Raw genomic sequence first — 22,822 nt, forward strand, 5'->3', positions numbered from 1 at the left:
AATGCAGCAGCTAGACTGCTGACTGGGGGCGGCCGCCGGGACCACATAATACCGGTCTTGAAAGACCTACATTGGCTCCAAGTACGTTTCCGAGCACAATTCAAAGTGTTGGTGCTGACCCTGAAAGCCCTAAACGGCCTCGGTCCCGTAAACCTGAAGAAGCATCTCCACCCCCATTGTTCAGCCCGGACACTGAGGTCCAGCGCCAAGGGCCTTCTGGTGGTTCCCTTGCTACAAAGAGCCAAGTTACAGGGAACCAGGCAGAGGGCCTTCTTGGTAGTGGCACCCACCCTGTGGAATGCCCTCCCACCAGATGTCAAAGAGAAGAACAGCTACCAGACTTTTAGAAGACTTCTGAAGGCAGCCCTGTTTAGGGAAGCTTTTAATGTTTAACAGACCACTGTATTTTAATACTTTGTTGGAACCCGCCCAGAGTGAATGGGAAAACCCAGCCAGATGGGCAGAGTAGAAATAATAAATTCTATTCTATTCTATTCTATTCTATTCTATTCTATTCTATTCTATTCTATTCTATGAGCAACTCTCCCCTCCTGTGGTTTCCAGCAACTGGGATTCAGAAGCATTGCTGCTTCCAGCTGTGGAGGCAGAGCTGAGCCATTGTGGCTAACAGCCATTGATAGCCTTCTCCTCCATGCATAGGTGCCAACTCCCTGGGGCCCTGGGTGCCCAAGCACCCACAAAATTCCCCATGAAGGGGCTGGGCACCCACAAAACCCGGTGCCAAGGTCATACCTGCTGCATGGCACCCGTGGCCCCAGGCACCCATGGTCACGGGGCCAAGATGGCACTCCTGCCTCCATAACTTTGTTTTTTAATCATTCTGCTGGCAAATGTATATGTATAATTTGTGTCCTTTTGAATAGAAAAGCTATGTAACCATTTTAGAAACAAAAGGAAAGGCTGCAGCAAAAAGTGCAAAGTTTCAAAGGTGCAACTACATCCTAGCACAACCTTTTCGTGTCTGGTGGTGCCCGCCAGATGTTTTGGACTGTAACTCCCCATCAGCCCACCAGCCCACCTGGTTGCAGAGGGCTGCCCTAACGCTCACCTTGCCCCTCCCTCAAACATGCACAGCTTGTTCATAAAGGATCCAGAGTTAGGAGTGAGCAGCGAAGATGATGCCAAATACGGTTGCTGACACTGAATTGTTCAGGGCTGTTAAAACAAAGAGAGGTTGCAAAGAACTCCGAAAGGACCTCTCCGAACAGAGTGAATGGACGGTAAAATGGCAAATGCAATTCAGTGTCAACAAGGGTAAAGTGATGCATGTTGGAGCAAAATAATAATAATGTCATGTGTACCCTCATGGGGTCTGAACTGGCTGGTACTGACCAGGAAAAAGAGGTTGTTTTGAGCGGCTGCTTCTGCAGCAAATAGATACCTAAAGGACTGCCAGAGTTATTGTGCCTGCTTTGCCTCTGGCGCACAAAAGTCCCAAACCTGTTAAGTTTTTAAGGTGCTGTTGCCTCCAGAATTTGCCTGCAATGATTGCAGAAGGAACGAGCCTCTAGAAAAAGTTGGGTGAAATCAGGAAGGGCAGCGTGTCTTTCTGCCGCCCTTCCCTCTGTGATTTAGTTGCCTCACGTCCTTGCAGCTAAACAGAAAAGCTCTTTCCTGGATGGCAGGGGATTGCGGAGGCATCTGGAATCCCCTGTGGAAGATGCTGGGACCAGGCGTGTCCCATTCATCTGGCCTGAAAGCCCGGTCTGTGTGCGGCGGCGGCGTTAGCAGGCAGGGAGCATGAAGGGCACATTGTGTGTGCCGGAGAGGCCGGCCACTCAGGCCTGGCAGCATCCAGACACTCAGATTTTCCATAGGCATTTTCCATAGGCTCAGAAAGTCAAGGGGAGGGCAAGGAGGACTGGGTGAGGAAGACACGTCCCTTTGTTCTCAAGAGGGCTTATGAGGCGGCTCTTGGGGGGGGGGAGGACTTTTGCATGAGCCAGCTGCTAAGGTGCTCTGAACCACATCACCAAGTTGGCTCCTTAGGTAAGGCTTCTCAGTACGTTTCCGAGCACAACTCAAAGTGTTGGTGTTGGCCCTTAAAGCCCTAAACGGCCTTGACCCAGTATACCTGAAGGAACGTCTCCACCCCCATTGTTCAGCCCAGACACTGAGGTCCAGCACCAAGGACCTTCTGGCGGTTCCCTCACTGTGAGAAGCCAAGTTACAGGGAACCAGGCAGAGGGCCTTCTCGGTAGTGGCACCCGCCCTGTGGAACGCCCTCCCACCAGATGTCAAAGAGAACAACTGCCAGACTTTTAGAAGACATCTGAAGGCAGCCCTGTTTAGGGAAGCTTTTAATGTTTGATGTATTACGGTATTTTAATATTTGTTGGGAAGCCGCCCGGAGTGGCTGGGGAAGCCCAGCCAAATGGGCGGGGTATAAATAATAATAATAATAATAATAATAATAATAATAATAATAATATTATTATTATTTTGATTGATGGGGTCTGTGTGGAGAGGGTAACAACATTCAGATTTTTGGGCATTGAATTACAAGAGGATCTGTCCTGGAGTGTCAACACAAGGGGGCTTGTGAAGAAGGCGCAGCAGAGACTGTACTTTTTGAGAATACTAAGGAAAAACCATCTTCCGCAGAAACTGCTGCTTGCCTTCTATCACTGTGCCATTGAGAGCGTGCTCACTTATGGCTTATGTGTGTGGTACGGAAGCTGTACTACCCAGGACAGGATGGGGTTGTGCAGGGTTGTTAAGGCAGCAGAGAGCATTGTTGGCTGCCCACTCTCCACCTTAGAGCAGATTTATGCCACAAGGTGCCATAGGAAGGCACTGGACATAGTAAAAGATCCATCGCATCCTGGTCACTGTCTCTTCGAGCTCTTGCCGTCGGGACGGAGATACAGGACGATGAAGACAAGAACGAGCCGTCTTAAGAACAGCTTCTTCTCCAGAGCGATCTCGGCCCTGAATGGGAAGCCCGGACTTTGAAAGTCATCTAATCTTCCTTGCTGTATTATACTGTATTGTTTAATTAGTGTTTTTATGGAGCAGTCAAGTAATTTCGTTGTCCCCGAAGGGGGCAATGACAATAAAGATATTCTTCTTCTTCTTCTTCTTCTTCTTCTTCTTCTTATTATTATTATTATTATGCCATTGTGGTTGGTAGCCATGGGTGGAAAAATTCACAGAGGAATTTAAGGCTAGCCCTCTTTTAAAGCAGACCAAGCTGGTGGCCATCACTGCCTCCTGTGGCAGAGAGTTCCATAGTTTAACAAGGCACCAGCGCACCTAATGGTTTTCACAAGGGGCTGGTATACGACCCAAGCTGTCAATAAAGTAGAAAGGGTGATTCTGCACCAGCCTGGCGCCTTCCAGATGTTCTGGACTACTACTCCCATCAGCCCTGTATGAGGCACAGGCCCATGTCACTGGGGCTGATGGGAGTTGTAGTCCAAAACACCTGGAGGCGAAAGAGCTGCACCCATCACTCTGCATCTTTGCCCAGGTGGTCTAAAAGGATCAGCACAGCGGCAGCAACGCCTCATTCAAAACGGTTCCCCCTCTAAAGGCTAAGCAGACCCTCTCCCGCGGCATTTCCAGTGGCTCTACAGCGACTTGGATGAAGCGCCCCTTGGCACAAAGGCATGGGTCCGCAACAACAAGATGAATTTTAACAGGGAGAAATGTAAAGTATTGCACTTGGGCAAAAAAAGAGAGAGGCACAAATACAAGATGGGGGACACCTGGCTTGAGAGCAGTACATGTGAAAAGGATCTAGGAGTCTTGGTTGACCACAAACTTGACATGAGCCAACAGTGTGACGCGGCAGCTAAAAAAGCCAATGCAATTCTGGGCTGCATCAATAGGAGTATAGCATCTAGATCAAGGGAAGTAATAGTGCCACTGTATTCTGCTCTGGTCAGACCTCACCTGGAGTACTGTGTCCAGTTCTGGGCACCACAGTTCAAGAAGGACACTGACAAACTGGAACATGTCCAGAGGAGGGCAACCAAGATGGTCAAAGGCCTGGAAACGATGCCTTATGAGGAACGGCTAAGGGAGCTGGGCATGTTTAGCCTGGAGAAGAGGAGGTTAAGGGGTGATATGATAGCCATGTTCAAATATATAAAAGGATGTCACATAGAGGAGGGAGAAAGGTTGTTTTCTGCTGCTCCAGAGAAGCGGACACGGAGCAATGGATCCAAACTACAAGAAAGAAGATTCCACCTAAACATTAGGAAGAACTTCCTGACAGTAAGAGCTGTTCGACAGTGGCATTTGCTGCCAAGGAGTGTGGTGGAGTCTCCTTCTCTGGAGGTCTTTAAGCAGAGGCTTGACAACCATATGTCAGGAGTGCTCTGATGGTGTTTCCTGCTTGGCAGGGGGTTGGACTCGATGGCCCTTGTGGTCTCTTCCAACTCTATGATTCTATGGTCTTTGCCACACCCAAAGACCCCTTCCAGATATTTTGGGATGCATCGGTCCCAGCCAGCAGCGCCAGGGGCGCAGATGTGAATCGGAGTCCAAAACCCGCGGAGGAAGGTTGCCGGAGCTCCGCCGTGTGAACGGCTTTTGCTCCGCTCAAGCGGTGTTTCTGTTAACGTCCTCGTGGCGCAGAGGTCTCCTAGGGCAGCAGTCGAGACCTCTGCCCCGGAGAACCTACATAGGAAACACTGTACTCAGAGCGAGCCGAGAGCGCCCGACGGGGCGGAGGCGCGCAACGGCGCTTGGGCTGCCTTTCGGCTGGTGCTGAGCGCCGTCGGAAAGAGGCCGGCGGCGGCGGAGGGAGGGCAGCGAGGGCAACGGCGGGTTGGCCGGTGGTGCTTATCTGTCGCGCCCAGGCAGGGGCCCGCCCGGCTCGCGCCCCCTCCGACCTCGCGGCGCCCCGCCCGGCCCGCCGGCTGCGAGCAGATAGGGAGAAGCCGCGGGCGCCCGGCCAGCCCCAAGGGTGCCTCTGAGCGCGTCCAGAGTTCCCACGGGCGGGGACCGGCAGCCGCGGGGAGGTGCGCTTCCGACTGTCGAGGAGAGAGAGAGAGGCAGCCGGCCCGGGCCTTCCCCGCCTCGCTCCCTTCCTCTCCCGGCTGCACGAGCTCGCGGGGTCAGGAGGCCGCGGCGATGGAAAAGCCGCTGACGGTGCCAGAAGCGCGCTCGGCCGGGTCACAAGTTCCAGAAGCAGCCGGAGGGGCCGGCCGGACTCGCCCAGCGAGGGGCCCGCAGGCAGGGAGGCAGCGGAGGCGCCCGTCGGGCCTTGCACCAGGAACCCCCACGACCTGCCCAAGGCTTCTCAGTTTGTTAGTTTGCTTGCTTTTTATTGGGTTTTGCAAGCAAGAACGTTTTACAAATAAGTATACCAAGTTTTCTCATGTGCATCACAACAAATAGCATAAGAAATGTGGGGGAAAATATCTGCAACATACAATTTCATTGTTCGTGGTCAATGTTTTGCATTTTTATCCTACCTGTTTCTCCAAGGAGATCAAAGTGGCATTTTCATTTCCCCCGCACCTCATGTAATCCCCATAACAACCTTGTGAGGTGGGTCAGACTGAGAGGCAGTGACTGCCCCCCCCCCCGTCATCCAGCGAGCTTCCTGGCCAAGTGAAGATTCAGTCCTCCATCTCCCAGTCCTAGTCTGACACTCTGACCATTACACCACACTTCCCCCTGTCTATACCGCCCCCACCACCTGGATATGGTACAGGTATGCCAGTCATGCTGCCAACTTGGAAGTGCATTTCCTCAAGTCCCCAGCAGACCTGGGCCGGGTGCCACCTGCCACCTTGTGACTCCTCAGTTCACCTGCATGTCCTCTGTTGGCATCACCCACCAGGTTGCGCTGCCCTTCAGCTCCTTCTAGAGTCCCAGGAGCCCCTGGAAATGGGTGCCTGGGGCTCCAGGATGCCTGCTGGACATCTAGCACTTTTACAGGGTGCATGTGACACCAATGACCAGGGAGGGCACCACCAGTGGCATTGGCAGGAAGCCTCTGGGGCACTCATGGGCAGGAGCAAAAAGCCTTGTGGGTCTGGCTGGGACATAAAGTAGCTTTCCTCCCATACATTTAGCTGTGATTTCTGCATAGAAGGGAGTTGAACTGGATGACACTTCCAACTCTGCAATTCTGTTATTCTATGAAACCTGGAGGGACGCAGGTGGCGCTGTAGGTTAAACCGCAGAGCCTAGGACTTGCCGATCAGAAGGTCGGCGGTTCGAATCCCCATGACGGGGTGAGCTCCCGTTGCTCGGTCCCTGCTCCTGCCAACCTAGCAGTTCAAAAGCACGTCAAAGTGCAAGTAGATAAATAGGTACCACTCCAGCGGGAAGGTGAATGGCGTTTCCGTGCGCTGCTCTGGTTTGCCGGAAGTTGCTTAGTCATGCTGGCCACATGACCCAGAAGCTGTATGCCGACTCTCTCGGCCAATAAAGCCAGATGAGCACTGCAACCCCAGAGTCGGCCACGACTGGACCTAATGGTCAGGTGTCTCTTTACCTTTTTATGAAACCCAGAGATGCAGGAGGTGTTCTAACCACACTCTTCTGAGCCAAAATGCAGTTTTGCAGAGGACCAAACACTTCACACAACAAGGCAGAGGAAGAAACGCGAAGTGGTGCCACAACCTTGACACAGGAGCAAAAGTTGCGCCAGTGACTGGACTTAAATCCAATGCATTTAAAGACTGTTTAAAACAAAAGAGAAACAGCACAGAAACACAAGAAAGTCAGAAAGACCTGCTGGATCAGGCCAGTGGCCCATCTAGTCCAGAATCCTGTTCTCACAGTGACTGACCAGATGCCTCTACTGTATTGGGAAACCTGCAAGCGGGACCAGCACTAAAGCAACTCTCTCCTCTGGTGGTTTCCAACAACCAATACTCAGAAAAATTGCTGCCTCTACCTGGGGAGGCAGAGCAGCCCCATCCTGGCCAGTAGCCAAGGCTGTAACCACACTACCCCCTTAAACCCAGTTAGGTTGTTCTTTAAAGGTAAAGGTACCCCTGACCATTAGGTCCCGTCGTGGCCGACTCTGGGGTTGTGGCGCTCATCTTGCTTTACTGGCCAAGGGAGCCGGTGTACAGCTTCCGGGTCATGTGGCCAGCATGACTAAGCCGCTTCTGGCGAACCAGAGCAGCGCACGGAAATGCCGTTTACCTTCCAGCTGGAGTGGTACCTATTTATCTACTTACACTTTGACATGCTTTTGAACTGCTAGGTTGACAGGAGCAGGGACTGAGCAACGGGAGCTCACTTCGTCGTGGGGATTCGAACCGCTGACCTTCTGATCGGCAAGCACTAGGCTCGGTGGTTTTTCTTTACCCCTCCATCAAATCAGATTGAAGCTGGTTTGGGGGGAAACTGCATCAAGCAGAGCATCTCACAGGAGAGAAAAATGGAGTGTGGCTAATGTGCAGACACCACACTCCCCAAAGCAGCAGCGGGAGCGCATTGGAGTAAATGGAGGTGTGTCCACTTCTCTCCTTCCATCTGAAGAGGCTCCATTGAATCACAAGCGACTGGCAGCTCAAAGCCACAAGTTTCCCATGGATTTCTGAGGGCGGCAGTGGCGGCGGCGGCGGAGGGGCTCAAGGAAGTGCCCCTCCCCCCTCTCCCTTTTCAGCAGAGTCCATTAGAGACAATGAAATCTTAATGTAGGAGCCACCAAGTTAATGGCATGGAAACTGCCATAAGGGGAGAGCTGAGTGCAGTCAGGCTCAGGGAAAAAGCAACACACACACGCACAGAAAAAAACACACAGCCCCACACCCTTTTTCTATATAGGATGTCAGTCTGGCCTAGATATGCCCTTTTCGCAAGGCAGACGACAGCAGCCCCTTCCTGGCATTGGCGATCTGCAAGGAAGAGAGCAAGCGAGCACAAAACCATCACCATCACCCCAAAACTGGCCTGGCTGCTGCTATTTTTGCTTCTAGGCCAGTAGCCAGAAAGGGTATGTCCTCACCACAGCCCCACTCAGAATTTTCCATTTCCAAAGCTGGCATCTGAGCCACAGGTGCAGGAGGCAGAGCAGATTCCACCTGGAGATTTGCAAAGATGCCCCAGAAGAGAAGCCCAAATTCTATGTTGTGGGATGTGAAACACAAGAGCAGTCAAGTACTACATTCCTAGAGTGAACATGTTTACACATGGGGAGGAATGTCTGTCCAGCCAGCAGGTAAACTTCCCGTTTCCTTCTGGGCTGGGACAGACTTCCTCTGCATGTGACTAGAGGTGGGCGTGGCCTCACCTGTGCAGGTAACGACAAAAGCACAGGACAGGGCAGCCATCTTTGACTACATGCATTGAAGGAGCAACATCTGCTTAGCCAAAGATGCTCTCTTGGCTTCAGCCAAGAGAGGACAAAGGGACTGTCTCCTTATGAGATAGTTTCCAGGTGTATGTTACTTTTCTGAGCTAAGTCTGCCTTCTGGGGTCCAATTTTGAATAGAATGTGGGAAAACTCTTTTTATACTTTTATAGAAGTCTGTGTCGTGTCTTATCTTTTATGAGGGAATAAGGGGAAAATACCAGAACAGTTATTATAGAGGCTTTAGCGAGCCTGAGCAAACGCATCCGCTGTGCAAGTTTAAAAAGGGGGGTGTTACTCTGCTAAATTGTGAACTTGTTTACACAAGTTGGAAAGGCTATAATCAAACAATATATCCTCTCCTGCATCCCTGAACATTCCCACAAATGTTCCTGAAGTCAGCCAGCTTCTGGATGCGCCCCGTCTCGCCCTCCACCTCAGGCAGCACAATATAACGGGCCAGTCCTGCTTCCTGCAAACAAGCAACCAGAGACAAGTCACTGACTGTCTAGTTTGTTTTAAGCTTCGGATGCAGGCGGGAGTGTTTCAGGCTGGTGGGACAAAGCGTCAGCAGCTGGGCTGATGTTTCCTGCTGAACAGAACGAGGTGGAAAAACGAAGTCCAGATACACACATTTCCTCTGCTGTTGCAAGCTACACAGCTGGGCGTGTTGCATCCCAGCCTTGCCTTGGATCTCAGCCACCCCCAAACAGGGTTCAGCATTCCAGGCAGCTCCTGCTGTTCAGTGGGAGAGAGGAGGCGCTGCAAACCGGCTTCTTGACCTCTCTGGTGCCTGTGCCAATCGCTACTGAGCTGAGCTGCCTCTCAACTCATGCAAGAAGAAGGCTGCCTGGGAAGAACTGCTGCTGAAGTTAATAATAATAAGAATTTATTATTTATACCCCGCCCATCTGGCTGGGTTTCCCCAGTCACTCTGGGCGGCTTCCAACAAAACACTAAAATACAATAACCTATTAAACATTAAAAGCTTCCCTGAACAGAGCTGCCTTCAGATGTCTTCTAAAAGTCTGGTAGTTGTTCTTCTCTTTGACATCTAGTGGGAGGGCGTTCCACAGGGCGGGTGCCACTACCAAGAAGGCCCTCTGCCTAGTTCCCTGTAACTTGGCTTCTCGCAGTGAGGGAACCACCAGAAGGCCCTCGGTGCTAGACCTCAGTGTCTGGGCAGAACGATGGAGGTGGAGACGCTCCTTCAGGTATAATGGACCGAGGCCATTTAGGGCTTTAGCCGTTTAGCAGCAACACTTTGAATTGTGCTCGGAAATGTACTGGGAGCCAGTGTAGGTCTTTCAAGACCAGTGTTATGTGGTCTTGGCGCTCCCAGTCACCAGTCTAGCTGCCGCATTCTGGATTAGTTGTAGTTTCCGGGTCACCTTCAAAGGTAGACCCACGTAGAGCGCATTGCAGTAGTCCAAGCGGGAGATAACCAGAGCATGCACCACTCTGGCAAGGCAGTCCGCGGGCAGATAGGGTCTCAGCCTGCGTACCAGATGGAGCTGGTAAACAGCTGCCCTGGACACAGATTTGACCTGTGCCTCCATGGACAGCTGTGAGTCCAAAATGACTCCCAGGCTACGCACCTGGTCCTTCAGGGGCACAGTTACCCCATTCAGGACCAGGGAATCCTCCACACCTGCCCGCCTCCTGTCCCCCAAAAACAGTATTTCCGTCTTGTCAGGATTCACTCTCAATCTGTTAGCCGTTCTCATTCTTGCTCTCTCAGTGTTTTTGTGGGGAATAATCAGCTGTCTTTTTGGCAATGTCAGGCGTTTAGTTTAGACTTGTATAGGATTGTATTGGCATGCTGGTATGTTTGCTGTACTGCAATATTTTGTCATTCGCATCACTGTACTTGTTTTTTCTTGGGAGCCGCCTTTCTGGCTGAAAGGCGGCATATAAATAAACAGCAACATAATATAACAAGCCACCTGTATGTTTTCCTGTGTGAGGTCCCCTGAAACCAAGAGGCCATGAAACAAGAGCATGCTTGCTCACTGCAATGGAGAGAAATCCACTATGGACTAGGACCCATGTCAATTTCTCTGTATGTAATGGGGAGGGAGCGAAGGGGGGAATTTTGCAGTAGGCACCCAAATATATTGGGCTAGCCCTGGAACCCGGGTCCTCTGTGAAGGGGAAGCCGCACTGCCTGGTTCTGATAGACAGGGAGGGGGTCATGGGATGCATAATCTGCGATTAAAAGCAGGATTAGCCTACTCATCGTGCTCTGGTGTGCATGTGGGAGAGCTGCAGAGGAGCAGGGGGCTGGGAACCAAACAGGAACCTCAGAGCCAGACCCAGGAGCAGAATGATGTGTTCTCAGCAGAGGGAGGCTGCAGCAAGGTGGCTGCTTCTGCAATGGGTAAGAGGCCAGGTCCCATTGGCCTCAGTGCAGATGGTGCTTTGGGGCTCAGAGGTTATTTATTCCTCACCCGCTACAAGAGAGCGTTGGACCTGTGAGGCCAGGGTTCAAGTCCTTATTCAGTCATGAAGGTCGCTGGGTGATTTTGGGCCTGTTGCTGCCTCTTAGCCTCACCTATCTCACCAGGTTAATAATAATAACCCCCATTGTTCAGCCCGGACCCTGAGATCCAGCGCCAAGGGCCTTCTGGCAGTTCCCTCATTGCGAGAAGTGAGGTTACAGGAAACCAGGCAGAGGGCCTTCTCAGTAGTGGCGCCCGCTCTGTGGAACGGATGTCAAGGAAATAAGCAGCTATCTTATCTTTAAAAGACATCTGAAGGCAGCCCTGTTTAGGGAAGTTTTTAAAATTTAATGCTGTACTGTTTTTAACACTCGATTGGGAGCTGCCCAGAGTGGCTGGGGAAACTCATCCAGATGGATGGGGTATAAGTAATAAATTATTATTATTATTATTATTATTATTATTATTATTATTATTATTAAAATAATGTTTATTAAAGTTTCACAAACAATGAAAAGTTTCAAAATTTAAACATAAGAAAGACTACAAAAATGAAAAAATACCAAAAACAAAACACATAAAAAATACACAATAAAAAACAGTTAACAAAAGAAAGTAAGGGAAAAAGGAAAGGAAAGAAAAACCAAAAAAACCAAACAAAGCAGAAAATAGATTAGTATTTTCATATCTTATACTTCATTCACAAGTTTCTTGACCTCCTCACACCTCCCATTTTGTATTCCAGTTCAAATATTAAATTCAGCAAGTCCTTACCCTCTAGCATTTATCCTCACTCAAGATATTAACCTATTATAAATATCAATTTTCCAGTTATCAATCCTTATTTATTTATTTATTTATTTATTTAAAGACTACTTGCAGAAGCACTGTAAAATTAAGGAATGTTAAAACGATGTCTGATGGAAAATAAGTGGTATTGGTAAAAAGATTTTTATATTATTATTATTATTATTATTATTGCCAATTGCTGGAAACCGCAGGAGGGGCGAGTGCTCTTGTGCTCAAATCCTGCTTGTGGGCATCTGGTTGGCCACTGAGAACAGGATGCAGACTCTTCATATGGTATTATGGACTAATAACATCGTCACAGCCTATTCTGCTACGCACAGGACACCCAGGAGATTGGCAGTCCTTGCCCACGTACCTAAAACCCTTGCTCCTGCTTCTTGATTGATTTTTATATTTGCCCTGAAAGGGCCATCATTCAATTGATATCGCCAAACTGACTTTCCCTATTCAGTGCCTCCCCTCAAATCTGGGTGGCGAGATCCCCTCTTCCCCCGTGTTGGAAATTCTCCAGTCAGTCTCCAGTTGCTGGCAGGCTGCACTGTGAGCAAAAGGACTGTGCTCCTGCCTCGCCCAAGGAACCTTCCACTGGCTGAGGAGGGATTTGCCTCCTCTGGAATTCCCTGCAAAGCTCCGTGGCAGAACAGACACTCTGCAGGTTCAATCCCCCAGCAGCATCTCAAGTTAACAGGATCAGGAAGCAGGAAAGAGGCTGGGTCTGCCTGAGACCCAGAAGCTCAATGTCCTGCAGGGTTGGGGAGGCGGACCAATGCAGGAAGATGGAAGAGTCAGGACTCATCACAAAGGAACAAACAGCAGAATTTTTTTTTGCCTTGTAAGAACATAAGAGCCTGCTGGGTCAGGCCAATGGCCCATCTAGTCCAGCCGCCAGATGTTTTGAGACTACTATTCCCATCATCCCTGACCACTGGTCCTGCTAGCTAGGGATCATGGGAGTTGTAGGTCAAAAACATCTGGAGGGCCAAGGTTGAGGAAGCCTGCCTTAGAGCCTCTGACACCAAGAGTACCTCGTCTGTTAGATTCACACCCATTTCCCGTTCCACTGGAAGCACGCTAGGTGCTGAAGGTGTCCACAAAACAGGTTGAGTCAGGAAACATTTTATGCCACATATAACACACATGCTACTTGAAAGTGACACACAAATGCCATTCACTATCTCTTCTCCCCTCTGGTCCTTCATCCAAGAGAGGTGGCCTAGCAGTCAACCTCCTCCTTGGTGAATGCTGTGAGAAGCCAAGGACAAGGCGACTTTGGCTGACTCCACAGGGGCCACAGACCTCGCATCCGATGCAAAGTAGTACTCCACCGCTTTCTCTTGGTTTCTAGTGTTGTGAGAGAGGGAAGAAAACTTTCCTCTTTCCCCTTCCTCCAAGCCAGGCATCATTTTACAACCTTCCACCATGTTGCCTCTTACTTGCCTTTCCTCTAAGCCAATGGTTTTCAGCCAGTGTGCTGTGGCACCCTGGGGTGCCTTGAATGGTGGTCAGGGGTGCCATGGGCAACACTGGCCTCTGTCCCTCTTTCCTTCCTTCCCTCCTCAGATGTCCTCTCACATCTCTGGCTCCCAAAGACTTGCACAGCTGTTTTTTGCAGCAGCCCTGGCTATAAGCTCCCCAGCCAAATGGTGCCTCTGGGGCTGGCCAAGGGGTGCTTCCCCGGCCCCTGTGGGGCAGTGGGAGGAGGCACCTCTCTTTGGGGCAGGGGATGCAGCTCGATACGATACGAATCTTTATTGTCACCCATACAGAACAACGAAATTGAAAAATCTACATAAGACATTCAGAAACCAGCAAGCCTGCTACCCCAACCTGGTTAGCCCCCTAAAAACTCTGATACCCCATTTTTAAATACAATATTCTCCCATCGAGACTCCTTACACTGCGTTTAAAACCAAAATCGCATTTGGATAGAAACCGTTTCTCAGGCAGCTAGTCCTTGACTTTATAACCCTGTAACTTCTTCCAGAAGGCAGAAGCTGAAAGAGATCATTTCCGGGATGCGCACTCAGAGACCAGGATGGCAGCAGTGGCTGCACTGAGGACTCCCAAGGAGAGGGGAGGACGCTGAAGGAACACCCCACAAGGGAGGGTGTTCGAAAAGGGGTGAGGGGCTGCCAGCTTGGCAGGCAAGGGGTGACATAACTGGGATCCTGAGCCCCACAGAGGTGCCGCAGAAAGCAGATAGTTGGTCAAGGTTGATAACCTCTGTTCTAAACTGAAAAGTCCCAAACTCTGCAACCTTTTTTGGGGGGTGTCGCAACACCCCTTTGATCATTTTGGCTGCCCCTTTCTTATCCTTTTCCAACACCTTTTGGAGGTGAGGCGACCAGAACTGTGCAAAGTAGTGAGTTTTCAAGGCACAGGAATGGCACCACCCTCCCCTTCTCAGAAATGAGAGGAGCAACATAGGCAGCAGAAGCAGCAACCAGGACCCTGCAAACTTAAAAAAGAAACTCAAACGTTCTGGCTGACAGTCTCCTCCCCGTCCCCAGCCCCGCTGTGCCTTCTCTCAGAGTCTTTCTGGCACAAACCTTATCAGCCAGCTAAGGGCCTTCCCTGTCCTGTCCAGGCATCCACTGTGTGCCTGGATGTGCACAAGTACATTAAGGAGGGCTGCTTGGTGGGAAAAGACAGACCTTTCAGCCTTCCCTGGCAGCCCAGCCCTGGCACTGCCGTGCTCCCAAAACTCTGGATCTGAATGTCCGGAACACGGAAGAGCAGAGAGCAGTCGGGTGACATTTCCTAAGTTCCTTTGTGGTGAGGCAATGGGGGGAGGGGAGAAGAGGTCAGGGCACTTGCATAAATCTGGCAGCTGGAAGGGGGCCCCCTTCCCCATCAGCTGGAGACTCCCCCCCCCCCAATCTTTGTGCCATCCTGACTGTCAGCTTAACTAAGGGCTCCTCATGTCCTCCTCTCCAATGCTCTAAGGATAAAGAAGTGCTCCTAAACTGAGAGCCAACCAGGGCAGGATCTGCTGCAGGCAGGATCTGCTGCAGTCTTGCCCAACAGGGGTCTTTGCTCTCTGGAAGGGTAAATGTTTTGCACCCAGAAAGGTGCCCAGTTCCATCCCATGGCTGGGAAACAGCCTTGTTCAACCGGTGGCATCTTCAGGTCTGCTGGACTCCCCGCAACCCTCACCTTCAGCCAGCAACATGGACCATGGGCAGGGGGTGAAAGCAACTGTGCTCCAGCAACATCTTGAAGGTGGGATGGAAGGTTCAGAGGCTTCCCACTGCTAATGTGGACAACCCTGGTCCCTGAGCTAGACAGACCAGTGGCTAGGCTTGGCACAAGGCAAGCTCCTACATCCCCCTAGAAGCATCTCAGCTGATGGGGAGGCTTTTCAAATACAACATTTCCTGTTTGCCTAAGATGGACATGCAGGGGAGTGTTGGTCCAGCCAGTTGAACTTCCTGTTACACCTGGTCTGGAGCATCCTTCCTTTTCATGTGACCAGGTAGGTGGGCGTGACCCTTCCAGACCCCACAAAAGGTCCAGTCACGCAGCCACCTTCCTCTTTTAATGCCTTTTCTTCTCTTGGACTGCACTGCTGGCTCTCAGCTAGCAGCATGTGGGATGAATTCCCACATGGGATGAACTCAAACCCTTTTCTGTAGCTCTAAAGCCTGCCTTCAGCGATACAACTGTGAACTGAATGTGAGTAAACTTCTTATTACTTTTAAAAGAAGACTGTTTTTATTCCTTATTCTTTTAGGAGAGAATCAAAGGGGTCTTACCAGAAATATACTCCAATCTGGGCATGCCAAATTGGATTGCTTAATCAGATCCTGAAGCTGAGGCTCCAATACTTTGGCCACCTCATGAGAAGAGAAGACTCCCTGGAAAAGACCCTGATGTTGGGAAAGATGGAGGGCACAAGGAGAAGGGGACGACAGAGGACGAGATGGTGGGACAGTGTTCTCGAAGCTACCAGCATGAGTCTGACCAAACTGCGGAAGGCAGTGAAAGACAGGAGTACGTGGCATGCTCTAGTCCATGGGGTCACGAAGAGTCGGACATGACTAAACGACTAAACAACAACAACGAATCTGCAACTAGCTTCCTGCTGTGCAAAGAGGGGAATGGACTCTTCTGTGTGAATAAACTCACAAGCATGAGTTAGGAAGGACAATATTTAATCAATATATCCTCTCCTGCTACCCACAACATTCCAACATTTTCCAGAGGGGAAGCAGGACTGTGTTGGTTGGTTTATCCATTTATGAAATCAGCATTTGGGAAGCCAACATGCCTCTTGGCACTTCTCTGAGACTCTCCCATCACGATGAGCATGGACTGGTTTTCCCAATCCTCAGAACAAAACCTAAGCGTTGTCCTGCTGGATCCGACCTCACTAGCCCGCCCTAATTCCCAGGGGTTTGGTCTGCGGGTATGTGTGGGCACTACTTTGCTGAAGGTAGGCAGGTCTGGCCAGTGCCTGGTTGAGACCACCTGGGAATGCCTCATCCATGCCTCCTTGGGTTCCATGATGGAAGGAAGGCGAGATATAAATATAAGAACATAATCAACCAATCTGGACTAGACCCACCTCCTAAAGGTCCACAAGAGCATCTTCAGTCCAGTTCTGTGTTGCCAAGAGTGGCCAGCTAGATACACCTGAGAAACTCAGAGTCAGGGCTTGAGGCCAATGGCCACCTGTCCCAGCTTGAACTTGAACCCAGCTTGAACCCAGCTAGAACTTGAAGGTAGACTATGATGGTGTGGAGGCTCCACAGGTCTCCTCAGAGGAGCTACATTCAGTGACATCCTGAACGTACTGCTTTGATAAGCAGAACTGGCATAGGCGCCGACTCCATGGGGCTTGAGGGGGCCCGAGCCCCCTCAAAAATTCGTTTGGGGGTGCTCCGCCCCCCCCAACAATCTCCGACGCCCCTCCAGCAGAGCGCCATCGCCGCCCCTCCCCCAGCCCAAAATGCACAGGGTCGGGCTGCATGCCTCCTGCCCTCCCTCCCAAGCAAAAGCTCCACCCAATTTCCTTCGGAGCTGATTAATAGGCGCAGCACGCTCTCCCCTATTCGCTCACGAGGCGGCGGCGCCACTTTATTTGCATATTCATGAGCTTATTTGTTATTCATGAGCTTTCCCGGGCCCCCCCAATATTTTTTATAAGTCCGCGTCCCTGAGAACTGGCACTGTTACACGTGCCACATCAAACTTTTTCTGCATTTGTAAGAACCTGGTCTTTCAGTGCAGCAGCATCTACACTTCAGAATTCCCTTCCCATTGACATAAATCTGGAACGTTCCCTGCACTCTTTTGGGCACCTGCTGAAAACATTTTTCTTTGGACAAGTCTGTCCAGACGTTTAGCAAGTTGATGAGAGTCTTAATCTGTTTTTAGTCTATATTTAATTTAACTTCCTGAAAGTTTTAAATTATTGTTGTTAATTCTTCTTATGGAAAGTTTTATTATTTTATCTTTCTGTAAACACTTTGAAGTGTGTGTGTGTGTGTGTGTTTTGCAACCAAACAGTCTACACGTTTCATGAGATAAATAAATAAATTACATCCTGAAAATTGGGGCTAGGCCACAAAATTCATTAAAAAGAACAGAATAAAACACACATGCCAAATCCATACCATCTCCAGTTAGGATCACACCCATTCCAGCACTGGGCACCAAATGCCAGGTGTTATGTTGCTTCCTACAAATGCTTTGACAGAGGATTCCCAAAATTGCCAGAACGTCTGATGGGTCCACTATGTGGATGGGGCAAAATGAATAGAAGGGGGCTCTCAGCAGACTGGAGAAATAGGATAGGAGGACAGGAGCCAATTTTTATAGTCTTGGTCCCCAAGTGGTTGTTCTTTATCAGTTAACACTGAACCTTTGAAGCTGGGACACTGGAGCACAAGAGTAGCAGAACCCCACAACCCAATGCTATCAGGAGACAGACTGAACAACACACACTAGCGGAAGCTTCTGATCAGCCTTCAAGGGCAGCTCCTTGCACCGCAGTAGCCTAACCTGCACCCCGGAGATGGACAGCTGCCACTTGTTCGGACATGGAAAAGAGTCACAGCTGCCTCATCACCGGAGGGGCAACTCACACAAAAAAGCGCACCCCTGTCCATCGCAACAATCTGGAGGTCTAGATCTCACAGTTCGTCTCACAGCTAAGCTGATTTTAATTTAACAGGATTGCCTATGTCAAGAGGAATTTGCTTTCGCTTCATTCAAAATGTGTGGCAAACATTCTTACAACCCATGAACTGCATACCAAAATGACCACGTGGTTGATATCCCAAAGGGGGACACGATTCCCTTCAGCTCTCTCTGCCTCCTACCTGATTCCCTCTTCCTCCTTTCTCCCCACCCCAGCCCATTTTTCCTGGTGTCCCCAAGCAACTCTCATGTCCATCTTAATCCCCCCTCTGAAAGTCCCCCCTTTCATCAGGTATTATTTGGTTCCCTTCCAACTCTGCATTTCTATGATTCTTCAGCAGCTGGGACAGGCATCTTTGGGGACATTCCCCTGCTCCCTTCTGGCTCTCAGCCTCTTTGTCCAATTCAGCATGAAGCATCTCCTTCTATTCTTTCCCGTCTCACTGGTAAAGGTAAAGGTAAATGGACCCCTGACCATTAGGTCCAGTCGTGACCGACTCTGGGGTTGCGGCGCTCATCTCGCTTTATTGGCCGAGGGAGCTGGTGTACAGCTTCTGGGTCATGTGGCCAGCAGGACTAAGCCGCTTCTGGCGAACCAGAGCAGCGCACGGAAATACCATTTACCTTCCCGCTGGAGTGGTACCTATTTATCTACTTGCACTCTGACGTGCTTTCGAACTGCTAGGTTAGCAGGAGCAGGGACTAAGCAACGGGAGCTCACCCCGTCACGGGGATTCGAACCGCCCACCCCTGCGACTGGTACCAGACAGCTGATCTCCTCGGGCATTTGGGCCTTACCCTGAGCCCCAGGAGGGAGCTGCTCTCCGAAATGCAGATGGCTTGTAAAACATCCCTTTCCTTTGCCAGGAGAAACACAGGAATCCTCCCAGCTTGCACTGAGCATGGGCTCCAGGAACAAGTAGCTGGAAAGCTCAAAGCGTTTAGAAAGAGGAGCATCTCTCACCAAAGTAAGCAAACACCAAGACCAACATGAAAACAAACTGCCAGGCACATTAGTACCAGGGGACCAACTAATAATAATTTTTATTTATACCCCGCCCTCCCCAGCCAAGACCGGGCTCTGGGCGGCTAATACCAAATATAAAAACAATTGTTTGAAATACAGCTTAAAAAACAAGATTAAAATACAACATTAAAATGAAGCCTCATTTCAGTGGAAAAACTCAATCAAAAACTTTTCTGGGGATAAAAACGTCAAGGCTAACTATCCAGACTGGTCCTACATGGGCCAGAAAAAAGCCAGGGAAGTCCCCAAAAGGAGTTCCAACACAGAAGGAGAAAGGAAAAAGGAAACAGGGAGAGGGAATCAAGTTGATTCCAAGCCAAAGACCAGGCGGAACAACTAGGGAGGGAGTTGGGCCAGTAGATGGCATGGGGGAGGAGGTGTGCTAAAGGATGAAAAGGAAGTTGCAGAGAGGCTGGATGAATTATCTGCATCCTATGTTAGTCACCTTCCCCCCTAAAGCCCCAAATGTAACACAAGAACGTAAGAAGAGTCTGATGGATCCACGTCAATGGCCCACCTAGGCCAGCATCCAGTTTTCACAGTTGGCAAAGAGATGTCCCTTCTGGGAAGCCCACAAGCGGCAGGACCCAAGCACAATATCCCTCTTCCATCCTGTGGTTTTCAGCAACTGGTAGACAGAAGCACTGCTGCCTCCCTTAGGTGCCAACTCCCTGGGGCCCTGGGTGCCCAAGCACCCACACAATTTCCCATGAAGGTGCCAGGGCCATGTACACTGCATGGCACCCACTGCCTTGGGCACCCATGGTCACGGGATCAAGTGGGCACTCCTGCTGCCTCCAACACTCCTTTCCTTCCAAAGGAGTTTCCAAAGGACCCAGTGTGGTATAGTGGTTAAGAGAAGTGGACTCGTAATCTGGTGAACCGGGTTCAATTCCCCGCTCCTCCACATGCAGCTGCTGGGCTAGGCACACTTCTTTGAAGTCTCTCAGCCTCACTCACCTCACAGTGTTCGTTGTGGGGGAGGAAGGGAAAGGAGATTGTTAGCCACTTTGAGACTCCTTAAAGGTAAAGGTAAAGTGACTCCTGACCATTAGGTCCAGTCGTGACCGACTCCGGGGTTGCGGCGCTCATCTCACTTTATTGGCCGAGGGAGCCAGCGTACAGCTTCTGGGTCATGTGGCCAGCATGACTAAGCCGCTTCTGGCGAACCAGAGCAGCACACGGAAACGCCGTTTACCTTCCTGCCGGAGTGGTACCTATTTATCTGCTTGCACTTTGACGTGCTTTCAAACTGCTAGGTTGGCAGGAGCAGGGACCGAGCAATGGGAGCTCACCCTGTTGCAGGAATTCGAACCGCCGACCTTCTGATCGGCAAGTCCTAGGCTCTGCAGTTTAACCCACAGCGCCACCCTTGTCAGTAAACATGTGGATAATGGTGGCCGCCAAACAGATCTGGTGCTGCGCAGGCGTGAAATGGCACCCCTGAGGTTTTCCACTGGCACCCCATAAAGACTGTGAGTCTTCCCCCACTTGCGGCCCCCTTGCCATGCGGTGAGGAGAGTGATTACCTCTCCTCCCCACCCCCCAATAGTAGATACTGCTGAAGGAAAAAGTTGGGAAGAAGAGGAGGGGTCTTCTGTGGCTGTGAGAGAGTCACTTGGCAGCGGCACAAGAATTGCTTAGAAATGGGGAGATCCAAGGAAATAAAATTGCTTCCCTAGTGTGGGAATCAGGAGCGTGGTCAGGATGCCCCTTAGCGGACTGTGAGTGGGGCCTTGCGTGCCACTCTTTCTCTCTTTTAATCACAGCCAACGGCACAGAATCATAGATTCACAGAACTGTGGACTTGGAAGGGACCCAATGGGTCATCTAGTCCAACCCCCTTGCTTTGTCCCCCTTGACAATTTCCCGCACCAAAGAGCAGGTGGGATATTCAGTCTGGAGCAGGAAAAAGGACCTAGAGGCCTCTGTTGCTGCTCTACAGCCCATTTCCAGGATCTGGGGCCCCGATTCAGCAGGAAAGTCTCAAGCTGGCCCAGGTGGGCTAAGTGAGTTTGCTTCCTCTGCCCCGCCCTCCCAGCCTCAAAACATCCGGGGCTTCCTTCCCGCCCCCTTAGCGCCCCTCTTTTTCTCCCTTGAACTGTTTGTGGGTCTGACAAATTTGCTCCTGAGATTGGGGGGGGGGCGGGGGCTTATAGCCACAGGGGCGCACGGGAAGTTGCCTTGGGCAGTCAGATCAATGGCCCACCTAGCCACATACATCCCACACTGACTGGCAGCCAAAGCTCTGTCAGAGTTGCAGGTAGGGATCTCATGTTGCGGACAAAACGGGGGCCTTTTACACCGCTTCTCCCCTGAAAGTAAAGGAAGAACGACGAGTGGGACAGATACGTGGAAGACTTTAATTTCCATCAGGGGCAACTCGGGCTTTGCGCGCCGGGGAGGGGAGGCGGGTGTCGCGGTGTGTGTGGTCCCGCTCCGGAATCGCCGCCTGGGGATCGCCTCTTGCAAACCGCGGAGGGCAACGCTGGCAGGGGCGGCCGAAGGCGCCGCAGCCGTCGAGGGAGGCATTGCAAGGCGAATTACGCGTTCGGCGGCTCCCGCGCCAATAAAAGCTCCTTTTCAAACTTTAGACGCCGGAGGCTGCCACGCCCGTCGGAGCTCTAGTCAACTCTCGTGGGACCCCCGGGCACGTCCAGTCCGGGAGAGGCTGACCTGTCAGCCTGCCACCCGTTAGCTCGGCTGCTCCCGATCCCTTCTTAGCTTTTACCAGGGAGCAGGGAGGAAGCCCGACCCCAAAACACCTCGCGGAGGGCCCTGGACGGGAGCGAGGCCAGTCCTCTCGAGGAGACTCGGGCTGGAACTTGGAAAAGGTCGTCGGAGCCAAATTTGTACCCTGGCGAACCCCAGCGGACGACCCTCCCTCGGATACTCAGCTGCCAACTTTTTTTGGCCGGACTCCCGTGCCTTTAACAACAGCCCGACGGGGCCCGATTCACGCCGTCAAGCAGCGCTTCCTATCCCCCGGAGTCCCGACCGCCACCCCGGCATCTGTGCTCGTGCGCGCAGTTCCAGCTCGACATGTGGCACAGTAGCCGCGCCGGAAAAAAGTTGGCAACCCTGCTTAATCTGGTTGGTTAGACGCCGAGACTGGCGCTCTTGGCCTCGCCCTTCCCTGGCTGTGAGGAACAACAAGGCAGAGTCCGCCGGGGGTGCCTTATGCAGCACCCCCCCCGGAAAGGAGCAGCTCAGCTCCGCCTAGCCTGGGCGACGCTTCCCAAGCCGCCTCCCGCTCGACGGCCGCCAAAATTAGTCTAATTACGCAGTAGATGCAACGAAAGGAAGGAGCGATTCCTAGCTAGCTTGGGGAGGAAAGGGGGCTCAGGCCGGACTGGCTTATTTGCCCCCCCCCTCGCCCTGTCTTCGAGAGGTCTACGACAGACAAAAACCCAACAGGTGTACCCCCCAACTGCTAAGTCGCCACTTACCAGGCCGGGCGAGCGAGGCTGCTGCTTGCAAGGACTGCGCGGGCAGCGCCGAGCACCCGACGCTCCGAGGGCGCGCGCGTTGTAAAGCAGCCAGCCAGCGAGCGGAGCGTCGTGACGAAGCACCAGCGGGCCGCGCCCGGCTGGAGGAGGAGGAGGCCTGCGGGGAGAGACGGGGGCCGCCAGGGGCCGGGCCGCCTCGGGGCCGGAGGATCAGGCCCTGCACTTGCCTCGCCTAGCCGGGGTGGTTCTAGAGCTGCCAGCCCGCGCTGGGTTGGACCCCCGCCTCAGCCCCGCACATACTGCCCCTGTCTTTGACGGGCGCCCAACAGGTGCAGCGCTGCACCTGTTTCGGAGCTTGACGCCCTCCAGGCCATGACATCTGCCCCCACCGCATCCCCACGAGCTGGCAGTCATTGTGACACCTTCCCCACCCCGCGCCCAAAGGTGCTTCAATCCCCCCCCAGAGGGTCTTGGAGCCCCCGCCTTCCAGGCCAGCCCTGTCTGCGCACTCCTGCGCTCCCTCGCCCAGGTAGTTTGAAGAAAGCTCACCCTGCCCGCCTCCTACTCCATTCAACTGCTACACGCTGCTCACGCTCTGCCCCTTCCCCAAATGGCTCAGTGGCGCCCCCTACGGACCCTGCGCCGGAACCCTCCCTGCTGG

The 22,822-nt window shown here is 51.7% G+C and overlaps 1 protein-coding gene across 6 annotated transcripts in view; it reads right to left on the reverse strand.

Moving 5' to 3' along the window:
• The window catches only part of DMTN (dematin actin binding protein), a 65,456-nt gene that overhangs the window by 40,582 nt on the left and 2,052 nt on the right, over positions 1-22,822 (reverse strand). For 2 of the 6 annotated variants that reach the window (XM_083514334.1, XM_083514331.1), the window contains exon 1: positions 22,162-22,244. The exons of the other annotated variants lie outside the window; for them this stretch is intronic. The gene's annotated coding sequence lies outside the window, so the exon portion shown is untranslated. Of the gene's footprint in view, positions 1-22,161; positions 22,245-22,822 lie in introns of those variants that run through there. 6 annotated transcript variants of the gene reach the window in all.

Source organism: Podarcis liolepis, assembly GCF_965112155.1.
Source record: "Podarcis liolepis genome assembly, chromosome: 7".
In the NCBI taxonomy this organism is placed as follows: Eukaryota; Metazoa; Chordata; class Lepidosauria; order Squamata; family Lacertidae; genus Podarcis; species Podarcis liolepis.